The sequence below is a fragment of the Pseudorca crassidens genome, chromosome 13 (genome assembly GCF_039906515.1).
Source record: "Pseudorca crassidens isolate mPseCra1 chromosome 13, mPseCra1.hap1, whole genome shotgun sequence".
NCBI classification, from domain to species: Eukaryota; Metazoa; Chordata; class Mammalia; order Artiodactyla; family Delphinidae; genus Pseudorca; species Pseudorca crassidens.
This window is the reverse complement of record NC_090308.1, coordinates 20656349-20673691: the sequence shown is the minus strand read 5'-3', so window position 1 is coordinate 20673691 and position 17343 is coordinate 20656349. Positions and strand designations below refer to the sequence as shown.

Here is a 17343-nt window from a genome sequence, read left to right as displayed (position 1 = left end):
ATGAGATTTTTTCAAAAACACAACCTAAGATAACAGGAAAGGAGAAAACTGCAACAAACTTTTGGAAGCTGGAAAGCGGGTAAACAAGCAGTAACTGACTTAGCCGTCCTAAGAAAGCGGTATTCTAAGCCAGTAATGAAAAGCTATGAAGCAACCTGATTCACCCCGCAGAACCCATCAAGTCTCAAAGTTGGGCACTAGGTACTTCTGGAAGTGGGGATAAGAGTGGGTATAGAAACAGAGAGAGTGGTTGAAAGTCTGTCAGTGCGTTCAGCCCTCTGACCCCCTCCCGAAAGAGGGTATGAGAAGGGGTCCTATGCTGAAACAGGGTGAATTAAGTAGAAGTTTGCATACTTCCCCTATTCGCCTATCAGAACAAAGGCGACCAGGCCTATTATACTCTCCAGGACAGGAGACTGAAAGAGTCTTCTCTGGGAAAGCTGACTAGCCCAAGAGAAAAGAGCTAACGACAAGGACAAATGGCAGTCCTGAAGGGTTTACCCATATTCCCCTACAACGAAGCCCTTGTTGACAAGCCCTATCTAAGTACACAAAGCTTCCATCAGCTTTTCTATGGCTCCACTCACGAGTCAGCAGGCCTCCAAGGATCACCAGAAATCAGAAGCAAGCATCTATTAGGAAAACCCGACACAGAACAAACAGAAAAAGGCAGCTAGGCTAATGAAGAAGAAAAAAGACTATGGAGAAAACTTCAGAAACAACTGTCATTAATATCCTAGAGAGAACAGAGAGATCCCCAAAGGAACTGGAGTTTTAAAAAAGAAAACAACAAACTACAACAAGGACAGTGACAAGTGCAAGACCCCAGGCGCAGGCATTTGAGTCAAACTTGCTGGGGGAGCATCTGAGAATCTGCAATTTTAATAAACTCCCCTGATGACTCTTAGGCACCTTTATGTTTGCCAATGTGGCTTCTTTTGAGGGTACTGCTATTTTTACATCTTTGTTAGTCCTAATGCTCACTAGTGATTAGCACCATGAAGCAACCTTTTATGACCCAGAGACTAATTAACAGTAGACCATCCATAGGTCAAATTGTTAAAATGTGCATCATTAGACTAAGAAACAGGAATTTAATTTTTTTAATTAAATTTTTAATTTAAATTTTTTTAATTTAATTTTTAAGTTAATAAGACAGTTTACTATCTTTGTCATATGAAAAAGGTGCCTATTATCACTTTCTTATTAAACATTTGTACTAGAAGTTGTGGTCGAAACAATAAAGCAATAAAAAGACTTAAAATTGGAATGGAATAAATCTTTTGCCATTCACAGATGACTATATAGAAAACTCCAAAGAATCCACACATAGAATATGAGAATTAGAAAGTCTGACAAGGTATTTGGTTACAAAAATCAAAATACAAAATCGACTGCATTTTTAAATGCCAGCAAACAGAAATATAATTTAAAATTAATTAGCCACAAAGCAAAGATAGCTAGGAATAAATCTAACCAAAGACAAACAAGATATTTATGGAGAAACTATAAAACTATACCGAAAGACAAAAGAAAACCTAAATAAATGGAGAAATATACCATGTTCATGAATAGGGAAATACAGATAGAATTACTGTAATATTGGCAGTTCTCTTCATATTGATATACTGATTCACTGAAGTTCGAATAAAAATTCAACAAGGTTCTTTGTTGGAACTTGACAAGATCATTCTAAAATTTTATATGGAAGAGGAAAAGTCAAGAATAGCCAAGACTTTCTCCACTCAGCTGGCTCATTCTCATCATCATACAAACAGACCAAAGAAGAAAAGGCAAAAGATAACAGATAAAAACTTTTATAAAAAAAAGGTACAGGGCTTCCCTGGTGGCGCAGTGGTTGAGAGTCCGCCTGCCGATGCAGGGGACACGGGTTCATGCCGCGGTCCGGGAAGATCCCACATGCCCCGGAGCGGCTGGGCCCGTGAGCCATGGCCACTGAGCCTGCGCGTCCGGAGCCTGTGCTCCGCAACGGGAGAGGCCACAACAGTGAGAGGCCCGCGTACCGCAAAAAAAAAAAAAAAAAAAATATACAGTAATTACGGCAGTATGATATAGGCACAGGATTAGACTAGTGGACCAATGGAGTAGAATGAATAGCCGAGAAACAGACCCACTTTTGTATGGAAACTTAATATACGACAGGGCTGGCACTGCAATCACTGGGGAAAGAATGGACTACTTAATAATTGGCTATCCATATGGAAAATAAGGAAACTGGATTCCTACCATACATCATATAGGAAATTAATTCCAGACAGATTACAGGCTTAATGTTTAAAACAAAACTTTACACCTTTAAAACCTTTAAACCTTTAGGCAAGAACGAAAAACTTAAAAAGTATTTCACAGAAGGGGAAACCCATGTAGCCAATAAACAAATGAAAATATGTACAGTTTTATCCAGGTTAGATCTCTTGCTCCACCATTAAAATCACTTCCCATGTACATTTTACTCTGTGGGCCTTCCCCCTTCTTGACTGGCAAAACTTCAATCCTGGTTAATTTATTTAATCCCCACCCCTATTCCCTGCCTCTTTTTTTTTTTTTCCTTGTGTCATGCATTTACATCTGACACTTTTTGTTTTATTTCTTAACACCCCCCTCCCCAACTAGATTGGCAAAAATTAGAAAGTCAGGCAAAACCAAGTAATGCCCAGTGGAAGGGAAAGAGGTAGTATACAAGCCTGGAGTCAGGACGTGTACATTCTAAGATGCTCCTCCTTAAGAACTAAGATATGATGCAATTAAATTGCTCTATAAAGACTTATGCATGAAAAAAAGTGAAAACAATCATTGAAACTCAAGATGGATAAGATATATGGTTGTCGAAGGAATAACTATCTCTTGCTTGGGAGATCAGGAGAAGTTTCACAGAGAAGCCAAAGTTTAAGCTGAGCCAGCAAGTTTACCTGGTGTTCGAGGGGGAGGTGGTCTACTGCAGGCCAGGGGAATGAATCAACACAGGGTACTAGAAAATAAGTACTTCAGTATGACTGGATATGGATGTAAACATGGGGGTACCATGGACAAACAGGCTGGAGAGAGACAGACCAAATCGTAAAGCGCCAGTGATGTACTGCTCTACTGCACTAGGAGAAGGTGGCCTTTTTGTTGTAATATTTTAGCAGGCTGACTAACATATTTAGTCAAGGGTAGCCACTAACTCTGGGTTTATGTGGAGGTAGAGTGAGGTGGGGAGAGAAGTAGAAACAGGTAGAAAGATGCCAACAAAACACTGTCTCAACAGGAGTAGGAGGCATTCCTGCTGAGTGATGGAAAAGGCATAACAAGCACAGGAATCTAAGCCTCAAAGAAGCCACAGAAGACCAAGAGGAGGCAAAGTACAAGGGGCAGGGATCCCAGGACCAGTGACCAGGGGAGCCAGGCAACAGGAACCCACTACAGTAGGCGCCCCTTATCCACAGCGAATATGTTCCCAGACCCCCAGTGGATGCCTGAAACCACAGATATTACCAAACTGTACATATGCTATGTCTTTTCTTATACATGCGTACTTAGGATAAAGTTTAATTTAGAAATTAGATTAATTAGATTAACAACAAGAACAAAATAGAACAATTATTACAAACACTGTAACAAAAGTTAAATGAATGTGGTTTCTCTCTCAAAATATCTTTTTTTCCCAAAATATCTTATTGTACAAATTTAATGCCTTTTCTGCGCCTCAACTAAGCGCTTATCGCGAACCGTGGCCGTAACATTTGCGGTTTCAGGTGAGACAGCAAAACTAGCACAAATTTCTCTTTCCTTCTGCCCAATTTCACAGATAGAAGATTCCTTCTTACTGTAGATCTTAGCAACCTCGACATATGATTTTTCTCCTTATTAAGTTGATAAGTTTCATCTTTTCCCTTAAAGGAAGCACTTTACGGCTGCTCTTTGGCTCATCCAAATTGACGGCATCACCACTCTTGTGCTTATTAAGTAAAATAAGGGTTATTTGAACACATGCACTGTGATACCGACAGTGGGTCTGATAACTGAGCCAGCTACTAAGTGACCAACAGGCAGGATATGCTGGATGAAGGGATGACTCACGTCCCGAGTGGGATGGAACGGGCCGGCATGAGATTTCATCGTGCTACTCAGAATGGTGCACGATTTAAAATTTATGAATTATTTCTGGAATTTTCCATTTAATATTTTTGCACCGTGGGTAACTGAAACCATGGAAAGTGAAATCTCAGATAAGGAGGGACTACTGTAGTTAAATTAGGACTTAGAAAATGGTAGAGGAAACAGGGGACAGTGACGGTGGAGAGGGAAAGAAATGTCAAGCCCCAGAAGAAAAACCTAGCAGAACACAGGAGTTCGGAGTTCAGTTTCAGAGGTATTGAATTTAATGGTGCCTAAGGGGCATTCAGGCCAGCCAGGAGACTTCCACGTGGAGGAGGCCCTGAGGTCGTCTCCCAGGCTAAATAATAGCGAATAATACCCTTGCCTGCAGGAAAGTGGATACCATTCTGAATCTGACTTCTGTAAGTGACTTTATAAATTACTCTGGGCTCTGTGTATGTGGGTGGCTTCAGATCGTCAGTAAGGGCGCATGATCAGCCTTGGTCACCAGTGTCTGCGCTCCCCAAGTGGGCTGGTACAGTGGGGTGGCCTGGGCTGGGCAGGGATTTGTTTTCTTTACAGCAGGCCGCAGCTAGACTGGTCCTCCCTTAGGGGACCTACTCTGCCCTGTGGAGCCAGATGGAAGTGGGCGTGTGGTGGCATGTCCCTCTTGGAGGCTCCAAGGACAGAAGAAGCCTTCTGCCTCAATTCCCTCAGTTCCTCTTAGGTAAGGTAGTGTAGTGACAAGTCTGTGGTGATAAAAATAAGCAAAATGAGAATTAAGTTTGCATTTTAAAAAAACTTGATAAGATGTTCCAAATAATTTCTAGATGGTGAAAATACAAAACGAGACCCTAATAGCTCAAAAATCCTGTTTGGTTGCCCACTCTACGAGAAGAGGTGGGCTTTTTTTTTTTTTAACAGATGGGAGCCTTTTATTATTATACTGTGTTTAGCACATCGAAGATAACATGTAACTGATTTTGTCAAGACTGGCCACTCCAGGCCTACATGGAGGTGGGGAGAGAAGAAAGAGGTAGAAGCAGATAGAGATGCCCATAGAACTCTGTCTTGCCTGGGATGGGAGGAAGCACTGGAACAGGCAGAAGCCCAGGAATATGAGCCTTGATGAGCCAAAGAAGACTGAGAGAAAGCAAACTGCCGACGGCAAAAGAGGACCGCCGACCAGGAGCCAGGCTCCATCACCACAGAGGCGTCATCTGAAACCATCCTGTTATGATGCCACTCCCTCCCGCACCCACACGGAGCGGAAGCAGGGACCTTACACAGCTCGGGACTCCCCAGACAGGGCCGAAGCACCTCTACGGGACCGGCCGCTCGGCATAATATCCATCAGGCAGAGAGGAGGGAAGGAAACATCTCTACAGGTTCTTAAATGCTCCCCACTCCTCCTCGCCCCACCTCATACACGGTGCTCTTAAATATTAACATTTAGGAAGAAACAGACAAAGGTCTACAAGCAAGCAAAATAGGTAAGTGCATCCGGAGAGGCAAGTGTGAGGCCCGGGACTGGTTCTCAAGCTGAGATGGGACGGAATGTGTCAGGGAGACTGTTAATGAACGCTAGGTAGCATGGCAGGGGGTGGGGTGGAGCACGGACCCGAAATCCAGACAAGAGCCTTTGGTGTGAGGAGAAGATTTCCTAGTCATTAAAGTCAGCGGCAGGGACTACTCCTTTGTGACAGCTGGAAATATATCCCCCTCCCCCCTCCCAACAAATCCTCGGCTACTCGCCTTTATGCCCTTTACGATGTGTTTCTATAGCTGACAGCGGTGATCTCTTTTCCTGGAACTCTAAGAGCAGGGCACAGAGGAACCAAAACTTACCTAATTATCGGCAGGGCCTATTGTCCTAATACGGTTACCATTCTAGGGAAAAGAAAAGCCTGATTCCTTCCCAGGAAGTGTGTGAGGGCAAAGGCTCACACTGAGAAAAGAAATAAGAAAAGCTCACTAGTCACATGGATGACGGGAAGCCAGACGCCCGAGTTAAAATCTCTTGACGGAACCTTAAAAGCTACATGAGATCGGGAAAGGATGCTCAAGACTTGGGAGGACCGTTTCATCCTTAAAAAAGCCAGCTCTCTAAATAAATAGAAAAAGGGCTGAAAGTGCAGATAACAGTATGTCAGCAAAGGGTCGCCGGGGGCTGAATTAGAGATGACTTTCTTTGTTTTTCCTCTTTGAGTATCCGTCCTGTCTAAATTTTTGTAATGACTACTTGGGCTGAGTTGAGGAGCCAACCAGGTGGACGAAAGGGAGTAGGTCCATCTCAGGCAGAGGGGAGACCATGTAAAAGCACAGAGGCATGAAGCCACACGGGGCAGCACGGATCATGTGCTCTAGTTTGGCTGGAAGGCAGGTGTGAGCAGAGGCGGGGGAGCAGGCGATGGGCCTGCAAAGAAGGCAGTGCCCTGAACACAAGGGCTCCAACGCGCCAGGCGGGGGGATCTGGGAGCCAGGGAAAGTGAGGGCGCTGTATCAACAGACTGCCGTCCACAAGAAAAAAGTTACACGTAATCACTAATCCCTCCCCCGTGAATAACTTCATTACCCTGCGGGGACAGCACATTTAAAAGTACTGTTCTGAAACCTCTAAATGGTTCCTTTTTTTCCCACAAGGAGGGCCTGAGACCTAATCTGATTAACTGAATGGACACAGATGTAATTGGCAGTTTCAAAAAACAATTTACACTTTTTTTTTTTCCAAGCTTTTTCAATGGATGAACATCCGGAACTCACTTGACTATAAACTGTGTACACAGTTCAGAGAGAAAAGTGAAATTGCTGTGCCCACTCCAAAGCTCACACCCCTTCCTCCAGAAGCAGAGGTCTGCCCACCTCTGCGGCCACATGTGTTATTTACGGGACAAAGCTACTATCCAGCGCTTGACTTGAGAATCTTCTCTTGGCCTTTCCACGGCACATCCAATAAATTCAAAGGATGCCAAGCAAACTGTTCACCCAGACATACTTGGTTAGAAATATAAAAATATTTATCACTAGTCCTTTAAGAGGACCCCAGTTTTTCATTTTTGTCTTGGTAAGGTGACATTTTATTTCATCCTGTTTCCAGTTTAAAAGGAAATGGCACTGGAGAGACAAGGCAACTTTTCCAAGTTACTGCACTGTCTTCTCTGAAAGGGAGAAAGGAATGTCAAGGAAGGGGGCAGGGAGCTTAAAAAGAGTGGAACACCAGCAAGCAGGGCCTCCTCTCCTTTTCACCTTAAGTCTTTTCTCTCCCTCATTCACAGCTTTAGGTTCTTTGTTTGTTTAACAAACCATTACAATCATACCCAGTTCAATGGGGAGGAATGTGAACCTCTCTAAGTAGCTGTCCTCGCAATCCACATGTGTGGTCCATCGGCAGCCCATCCGCAGGGGCTTCAATGTGCCGTCCTGTGCTCCTGTCGCCCTGGAGGCCAGGCACCTTGCTTACAATAAGCCCCAATTTCCCGCTGCCGCATGCTTCCTGCTCCTTCCCAGTAGCCTATAGCGATGCCTCACGTTGTTCTTCCTTCCCGGCTTGGCTGGCGACTGCCCTGTCCATTTTGCCTGAGCTTGTCCCGCTAAGCTCCAGAGACACACAGGGCCTGGGGTGTTCGCCACCCCCTACCTGTCTTCAGCCCACAGACTCACCACCCAATACTTGGCAGTCACATTCCAGGATCTTACTGGTTGTCACGCACCGTCTTCCAGTGTCAATCATACAGTGACCGGAAGATACAAGGGCAAGACACTCCCACCCCCACCCCCCACACACCCCTAATGAGAACTGCCAGTGCCTTTCTCAGTTCCTAGTAGACATGCTGGCCACGCTGGGATGAATTTCAATTTCTGGCCAAGAAATCATGATATTATTTAGTAAGAATATTCTATTTCAAATGGAGCCAAAAGAACCTTCAGTAAAACAATATTACATTTCAGTTGAACTCATAAAGTCCTCTCATGCTACTTTGTCTACTAATGCCCATCTGACAGCCCTGTGAGATGGGCTAGAAAGGCATCTTTAACCCCATCTAACAGATGAGGAAACTGAGGCCCAGACACCTCAGTCCTTTGCCCACAGGTACTCACTAATACAAAGATACTGCAGGCAATACACTGTACTACGCAAAGCCTAATGCACAGCGTTAACTTCTAAGAGTGTTAACTCCCATTAATGTCATGACTGATGACGACGATGGTGACCAGAGGCCAAACCCGGATGTTCTGAGCTAAACCAAGCACTCTCCACTCCCACCTTGCCATCCTCCCCGGCTAAGCTGTCTACACAGCAGCGGACTTCAGCAGTAGCTTTTACCGCAGTATTTTCAAAGCCTTGGAAGCTGTAGCTGGACTCCCTAGTGCAACTGGTACGTGACCAGCATCTTCCTTAGGCTTATCAGTCAACATCTTCCACAAATGGGAGGCAACCTTTACACATCTTCTTATGTACACGAGTGAGGAGTGAAGATAGGGCAGCTTTAAAGCTTTTGAACTGATGGCGTTGTCAGCAGAAAATTCCAGAGATCTGCAGATATTACAGGGGCTGTGTGTGGGGAAGGCAGAGGATATGAGAAGTTGTTAACTGCAGGATCTGATTCCCCGAAACACAGAGGATACTAATTTGCTTTTTAAAAAGAGAAGGTCAAAAGAATTCTGTTCTAAGGTATTTCACAGTTTGAGGGGGAAACGTAGCTCTTCTCTACCAGAGGCTTTTTGAAGTGCCTTGAACCTCCTGCATGTCCTTGACCTCTTTTACTATGTGTTTACAAGCAATTACTAATAAACATGCTCAGACAGAAGTAATTTTTAAAAGCGATCATTGCTTGCGTACCTACTCGGCGACAGGAAACATCAGCTCGAAGGCAGTCAGGGAGACCTCTCAGAAGTTTGAGGCTTCAAACCTGTAAGAAGAGATCTTGCACACCTTAAGTGAACGAAGCTAGAAAAACACTCCCCCTGCCCCCCACCCCCGCTTACGTGGCAGCTTGAGCTTGCTTACTTCAAGAGCACAAACACATACACAACTGCTAATGTGTGGAGGAGATTTTCTCCTGCTTTTTAGGCATTTTAATAGACGATAGATCAAGTTCAGATGTTAAAATCCTACAGTATAATACGTCAGTAGACCCACCACCCTTAATTTTTAAATGTCTCAGATACACCATATGGCAAAAGTCTGTAACATTTAGATCATCTGATATATTTAAAAGGTGTGCTGAAGTTCATAATGTTGTAACTTAAAAGGTTTTCAACGTCTCATGTAATCTTGCCCAGGAAGATCTTTAAGTATTTATATTATATCCTTTGTCCTACTTGCAACTGGATTAGAAAAACCCTGATGTTTTCCCCTGCTTTCTGCAAGTAGAAAAAAAAAACAACAACCATGAAATTGCTTACATAAAATATTCAAAATAGAACTCAGAGGAAATGGCATTTTTAAAAAATCAACAGTATTAGAATACCATAAAGCGGGTATGCAAGTCTATGTAATAACAGAACCTAAAACAAATTATGAATTGAAAAAAATCAGCAATAAACAGTAGACATTCATTTTCAACAAAAGCCTCACATAAAAAGCTTCATATCTTCATATAGATTTATCAACCGTGCAGGGTGAAAAGGTGAAGTCTCCAATTTGCATATACAGTTCCACGGTTACCAAACCTGGCTATACGTTAGAATTACCAGGGCAATCTTTTAAAAATACTGATTCCTAGGCCACAGTACAAACTAACACTGACTGACAGCGTCGCTGGGGCCCTGGGAACTTATGTTTTCACCAAGTCTCCAGAAAGGTCTACAGCCAGCTTCCCACCACTGATCCCTGGTGAGCATTTGGAAACGGGTATCTCTGTTCACCAATCAATTATAAAAGTTGGCTTCTTCCAACTAAGACTATTCTAACCAGTCAATCCTCTTAGGGGGGAAGCTTTTCGGGATTCTCTTTACTGGTACAAAGGTAAATCTATTATGTAACAGCCAATTATATCTCACCTAAGCGATTTATTCACTTGGTTGCCTGTTTTCTTCTCTTAATTTGCTCAAAAAGGCTATGTCCATTTATTTTGAATAATATAAGTTATTAAACAGGAAAATTAAGTTAAAAACAGGAAAATTAAGGCCATTTTCAGACAACTAAAGTTTTAAAATAGTCCACCACAATTTAGGGGAAATACTGGAGGTGAGTAGGTTCTCTGAATCACCCAGAGTATTTGTTTTAAACGTACTCCTTGCTTTGCAGATGCATAAACACTTCACAAATTATCCTCATGGTCAAGCTCTCTTCTCAAAATACTCAACCTTTATCGTGGTGGTTTAATTGGGTGGTCTCCAAAGGCCTATATTAATTTTTTTTAAGAGCTGTAAAAAACATTAAAGCAAGAGAGTACAATTCTTCTGGATGATTCCTCCATTGCTCCTACCCATCTCATCAATGGACAATACCAATTTATGAATTTATGAAGAGAGGCAGAGGCTCTCTTCTGCTTCACTAGAAAGGGCGCACATGACATGAAGTACGCAAACCAGGCAGTGGAGTAGCTTAGCTTCATTGTCAAAATATTCAAATTATCACTAAAAGAAAGAGATTCCTTTCTGAATTCAACAATACTCCTTGGCCTCCGAGGGCTCACACAGGAGCTTATTCTTAAGCCATTCAATGTAAGCAGCACTAGTGAAAGCGGAGAACTCTGGCAGGGAGGAGATCAAGTCCCTCGGCCTTTCCCACCTGCCATCTCAGCCCCAGTTTAATGCTTAAATAGTTAACAATGCAACAGAGAACCTGAAAGCATGCGTGGCCCCAGGGGAAAAATCATGCGCAGTGTACAACAGTTTGCTAAAGCAGCGCAGAGGCAGTTAGGAAGAACAGCACGTCTGCGCGTGACGGGATGCTACTTGCAGACAATGGTTTTTCAGGTCAGAATTTGGATTTCAGAAATCACAGAGAAAAGGTTTCAATATGTCAATTCTACTATTTTTTTTGTAAAGAATACGTTTTTTTTTAAAATGACCCAATAACATTAAACATTTCTAGATATACTTGTTTCTGAGCTTCAGAGTAGGAAGAAAAATCACATTTTTCTAGGAACGAGGATTGGTGCACGGTAAACAGATCAGTTAGAGGGAATTGTCTTAAATAAAGGGGAGATATTTAGGGGGAAGTGATTTGTTTAGTCAGTGATGACAAAAACTAAAGTTTCCTGAATCTAGAGCGTTACGATTTCTAGAACGCATTTCTGCTGTCACAATCTGTTTTTCTAAGCATTAGCTTCTGAGCCGCTTTGAGAAACGCGTCTTTTTCTCTGTTAATGAACTGGTTTAGCTGCCTGCTGAGCGCTCACTGAAACCCGAATTGAACAAAGGGATTTCCCTCCAGTTTCAGCTCATTCACTTGGAGCTACTCCTGATTTTGCTTAAGTAAATTCTTCAAACTGACTTTTTTATTTCAAATGATTTGAGTGGGAAAGAACTGGGCGAGCCTGGACACAGGGAGGCCTGCCTCGGCTTCCAGCAAAAGACTCCTCTGGGTTGAGGATGTGCAGGGCCTGTTTTCGAAAAGCCTCCCAGATAAGTTTTTTATTTTCTAAGGACTGTGATTCCAGACGGAAAGGAGCCCACCCGATTTGGCAGATCACAGGCAGCTAAGTCTTACTTCGGGGAGCTGGATCACCGCGACTGAGATTATACCTCTGAAGTGGAGACCGTAAACAGGACATTCATTATTCATTTCACAGCAATGGAGTCGTTTTGAAGACGACAGGAGCATGTTGTGAAAGGGTTGCTCAGAGTTTGAACAGATCTGTGAGCCTGGCACCTGGCCCTCCACCTTCTCTCACACAATCCCTGGGGGACTTCAGTCACCACCCAGGGTTTCAACTACTCCTTGGGGTCACAGACCTCCCAAATCTCTATCTTCAATCCTGAACTTCTTTCATATTTCAGGCGAATCCATCTACCTTCCTCCTGCACCTCTCAGCTTAGATATCGTCAGTGCCCCTGAAGGTCACCTACCCTAGAGCAGGGGCTCCGCACGGCTAACCCGCCAGGCCTGCTCCTCCGCCACCAGCGATTTTAGCCACTGGCACCACTATGGGATAAGAGTTACCGTCTGTTGGATGCTCACCAGGTCATGGCCATTGTTTTAATCAGTTTACTTAATGCTCCAAACAACCAACCGTATGCGGAGGAAGCATTAACCTCATCTTACTTATGGGGAAACTGAGGCTTAGGAGTGACGCCAGTTTGCCCACGGTCACACAGTCAGCAAGCAGCTGGGCCGGGCTCTGCATCCAGAGTGTGGGATTTGAGAGTCCACATTATTAATAGTCAGTCTCTTCACCGTGTTGCTTCCCAGCTGCTCCAAAGTTAGAAACTCTGGAGGCATACGAGATTTTACTCACTGACTAAGCTATACAGATTCTTCGAGCTTATTGTCTCTCAAATCTGTTTCCTTCTCTTCATTTCCATAGTTACCAGTGTTTGGGTGATGTTTTGCCTTCATTACAGCCTCCAAATCAGTGCAGCAGGACAACTCTGGAATGTTACTTCGTTTGTCCTCCCAACATCCTTTCTAGCTCATTTAAAACAGGTGCAGCTTTGTAATTCCTTGTATTTTAGCCCAGATGACGGCAGAAGCAGTCTGTCTTTCTTAACATCTAAACCCAGTGAGGAGACTCTGCCCAATTTCAGGGTCGAGAGAAGGAGAGAGCGGTAAGAGGGAGAGAAAAAGACACTGTCCCCTCCACCCCCAGCTCCCGGGGCTGGAAAGGAAAAGGGGCCCTGGCACAGCTCTGTCCCCAAGGCAGGGCAGAACCCTCTAGAGGACAGCTGTGGGTGTGCTCAGGGAGGCCAGGCCTGGGGCAAGAGTGGCAGGGCTTCAAGAGACCACTACCCCACTGTCATGTACCAAAGACCAGCCCTCACCTACCGGGTGCCAGGGAAGTCTCCAGATTCTAGGACACACACTCCACGGGGGAAAGGGAGACACCTAAAAATGACTGCAATGAAATTTCTCTCTAGGTTGACGGCATGGGGAATACAAAAGTGAGTACTTCCTGCATACTTGACACCGTGGAATGAGATTCAGACCTGTGAGGGGCGCCTGAGTAAGGTGCAAAGAATCACAGACTTGTGTGCATCTGTGCTATAGACTAGCTTCAACTGCCACAATGGGAGCCAGATTATTTTTCAAAAAATGCCACCACCCCTCCTCTTGTAGAGAGGAGTGTGGACTCTGCAAAGGTGCTGGGGACCTGGCAGCTGTCCTGTGCTTTAGTCCCGGGGGCAGGTAGAGAAGGAAGGAAGGAAGGAAACAAGTACAGATGTCGAGAGTTTACTCACAAGATTAACGCCTCTGATTCCTATGCAAATACCTAGAAAGGGAGAGACAGAGAAAGTTTAAGGCCTTTATCTTAAACTCTGAATTGCTTAAAAACCAAAGGAAAAAACAGAAGTCTACTAGGAAGAGAAAAGAGAGGCCAGTGCTGCTAGAATCTTGAGGCCCAGGACACCGCCGCTTCTGAGCCTGGACGTGCCTCCCAGACCAGCTGCCCGGACAGAGTTTCCATCAGTTTGGAAACCAACTGTTTCCAACAGTTCTGGAAACTGTTGGTTTCCAGAAGATGGAAATAAGAGTGTGCTGGAAACTGGGGTGGTGTCAGGGAGGAGAAACGATATAAATGTGACAAATTTGTTGATTCAGAGATGTTGCAGTAACGGTAGGTCCTTGTGACACCAAATGTCTACAGGGATTTGGACTCTGGGGTCAGTCATGTCCTCAAAACAAATTCCATTTAAATTCTGTGGCTGAATATCTGAGACTTCGGATGAGGCTTATGAAGGCACTGATGAAAACCAGAGAGGATTCTAGATAAGCCAAGATGTATCAGCCAGTATGCCGAGATTAGAACTTTTGGAACAGGGAGTTCTGGTTGGAAGCATTTCAGACATACAAGAATCAGCAAATAGGGGACCCCATTTTCCTGCTGCACTAGCACCCACTAAGTCTGCCCGGCATGTGGGGCGCATCCACAGGGAAGACAGACCCGGGAGAGGAGGAGATATCTGGGGAGCAAGTGCCCCATCACAGAGGCAGGGCGGGCCAAGACAGTGCCCCCCTCTCTGCTTCGGTTATTAGGAAAATGAGCATTTGGTATTAAACGGTGCCCAAGAAGAAAACCCCCAGACAGGGAACTTGGAAGTTAGGGTGCGTTGAGCAAGCAGACAGAGGCTCGGAAAACCAGAGTGCAGGGCCGCTCTCCTCTCCTAAGGGTCTGGCCTCTGCTGACACTTGCTTCCCTTCTCACACCAGATGGGGGAGCCCAGATGGAAGAGAGGAGGGGGCAGTCAATGAGCACTCACAGGGCTCAGCCCCAACCCTCACCATCCGACAGGGGCAACCACGTGCCGGAGGCTACCTTCCGACCTGTGGTGCCCCAAAACTTAGTGGCGGTGGAGGGTGTGCTGGACGATGGGGACCGGCCCACCCTACTGGCCAAGAACTCAATTTTCACGTGGCTTCCTTCAAACTACTACTAGCCTGGCAAGTAAAGAGCTTATCAGTAAAGGGACATTTCTACGCACTGGACACCGAGATCCCTACTGGTTCCTCAGCCTCTCTGTTCTCAGACTGGCTCCCCTTCATCCCTTCATTCTAACAATGCCGCTGTCAGAGTGATTCTTCTAACATGCAAATACGCTCCTGTCACTTGGCTGTTTGGAATTCTTCAATGGTCCCATTAATTTCCATCAGTTGCAACCAAGAGTCCTGACTGATCCACTGCAAGTTTTTAATCAGAAGAGCGATATGCTAAGGGCTCGCGTTATAGAAAGAGACCTCAGACAGCAGGCAGACAGATAATGCTCCTGCGTTTATCCATTCTATACATTAAAATCAGTAATTCCATAGGAAAAAACACAGAAAACAATTTTTTAAAGCTGTGCACAAAAAAGACTAACAGCAATAACTGAACACTGAAGTTTCTCTGTAAAGCTGAGCGTTGACAGGGAGCTCTAAATCTCCCGAATCGGAACTAGCAAACGGGAACCATTTTAGGGAAACAACAAAAAATGATGATCACCCTACTGTGGTTCTAATTTGCACGTTGACTGTGTGTGTGTGCGCGTCTGTTTTATGAATCACTTTTAATTCCTGTGCTCAAACAAAAAGGGAAGAATTACCTTGGTAAATGCCACATAATGGATCAATTAAGTTACTCCCCAAATAAAGTACACTTTGTCATAGTATAAACACGCATAACTCCTAACACTATTTTAAACACATTGATAGAGATATGTGCTTTATTTATTAATTGTACCCACAATAGTTAACACTCTCCTATATGATGACCCCCCCAATGCCCTTCATCCCCAACGGCCTTCACTTTAACTTTTTGTTTGTTCAGGGAGTCAAGGAAGTAAAAAAAAAAAAAAAAAAAAAAAAAAAAAAATTAATGCTATTTCTTGGATAGTAACTTTCCTTACCTCAAAGTGGTATGATAATTTTACTCTCCCTTATTCTTTTACTAGAAGCATACTCTACTTAATACTAGGTTGTGTTCCTACCGTTAGTTAAAAAACGTTAACCAAATGATACTATTCTGCTGGAGGAAGTCCAAGAAAGATGGGCTGGTGGAGTGCAAAGAGCAGCGGCTTTGGAGTCACATGGCTCTAGGTCGGAACACTGCTCTGCTACTTGCCAGGTAGGTAACCTTAAGCAAGTTCCCTAACTTCTCTTCATGCTTACATCTCTCTACCTGGCAGAGCTGTTGTAAGATTATGCATTACGTATGTCCATACGGGGGCACAATGACTGGGGCAGAGTCTGAAGTTTATGTACAAAGTAGATGTGGCCTGTTTAGTAAGTATCAAGAATGATTTTATACACTGGGTAAGTTCACAACTAGGAAATATTCATAACCTGTTTCAGAATACAATACATATAACAGAAAGTATGAATTATTGGTTCACTTCAATCATCTTTCTTTAATTTGGATCATGACACAATTCCATTCTCTAACACATACTTGTAAAAGAAGTTTCTAATTATTTCCTGCCTGCTTCAAAACTTTGTATGTCATGTATTTGAAAGATTTTTAAATTCTTAAGCAGTATAATATTATTAGCTGTGCTTTTAATGGCAATGTCACATTTAACTAGAGGAAACAATTACAAATAGGCCTGGCATGAATTGGTCTTACAGGTATCATGAAGTCACCCAAATGATATACAGAAGTGATTCTGGCACATTTGGATGTTGCTAGAATCTTTCTTTTGAATGTATGAGTGGGGAAGTGGATTAATTTCAATTAGAACCATTTGGAGAACAGGAATTTAAACACACACATCTAATATTTCACTTTGGCCCTTCACCTGGAGCAGCTGTGGACAGCCTTTCTAGAAGTCAGTCCAAGAGCAAAATAAATTTGGAAGTGGTTCATCTAGTTTAGGAGAAAAAAAAAAAAAACCAAAAAAACTCAAGTGTACAATGGGATATAAGAAAACTTACAAAGAAGACTGGAATAAAAAAATACGGCATATTGCAGTCAAGGACATTTTGCAAAAAACTATGTGGAGAGAGGCCAAAAGTTATGGTTAAGCAACACTGTTAGCACTAAAGCTGCAAAGTAGGGGGAGGGTTCCTTTGGGGTGAAGAAGGCAATGGGCTTAAACAGAGAACGAATACACGTCACAGGAGAAAAACAACCCAAATGCTGGATATGAAATTTAATGACTAGGTGTCACTATTTTGAAACAGGCGTTTAAAACAAATCATCATCTCTATATGTATGATGGAGAAAAATAAAAATCAAAACTTCTGATAAATATTGGGGATCCTGTCGACCACGAGTTCCCTCAAATTTAGGGGCAAATTTAGGTTACCTCCACTGGATTTAGTGGCATACTTATTTCATAATTTTAGGAAATTTGGACAGAATATATGCAAATTGAGAATCACCTCACATTATGACTTTAGGAGCATGATTTAGAGACTGAATTGTCATGGATGCAACATACTAAATACGATTCTAAATGGAGTCTAATACCCCCAATTTTCCCCTAGCATTAATTTGTTTTTCTTTGAAAACGTCTTTTTAAGTGTCAGGGAGGGAGATCACAAGTTTCTAGGAAACAAGTCATGATAGATAAAAGGCATCTGTATAGTGCCCCTTATTTCTAAAGTTATATGAGTATCAATGACAGTTCTTAGCACGTTCTCTTGATTTTTCTAAAGAGGAA

General features: G+C 43.4%; 1 protein-coding gene across 7 annotated transcripts in view; it reads right to left on the bottom strand.

Annotated features, from left to right (window-relative positions):
* PLAGL1 (PLAG1 like zinc finger 1) overlaps positions 1–17343 on the bottom strand; it is a 65921-nt gene that overhangs the window by 13022 nt on the left and 35556 nt on the right. For 5 of the 7 annotated variants that reach the window (XM_067701877.1, XM_067701881.1, XM_067701882.1 and 2 more), the window contains 2 exons: positions 13447–13478; positions 8939–9008 (listed from right to left, as the gene is read on the bottom strand). The gene's annotated coding sequence lies outside the window, so the exon portion shown is untranslated. Of the gene's footprint in view, positions 1–8938; positions 9023–13446; positions 13479–17343 lie in introns of all 7 variants that reach the window. The other 2 variants (XM_067701879.1, XM_067701883.1) reach the window with 1 other exon arrangement.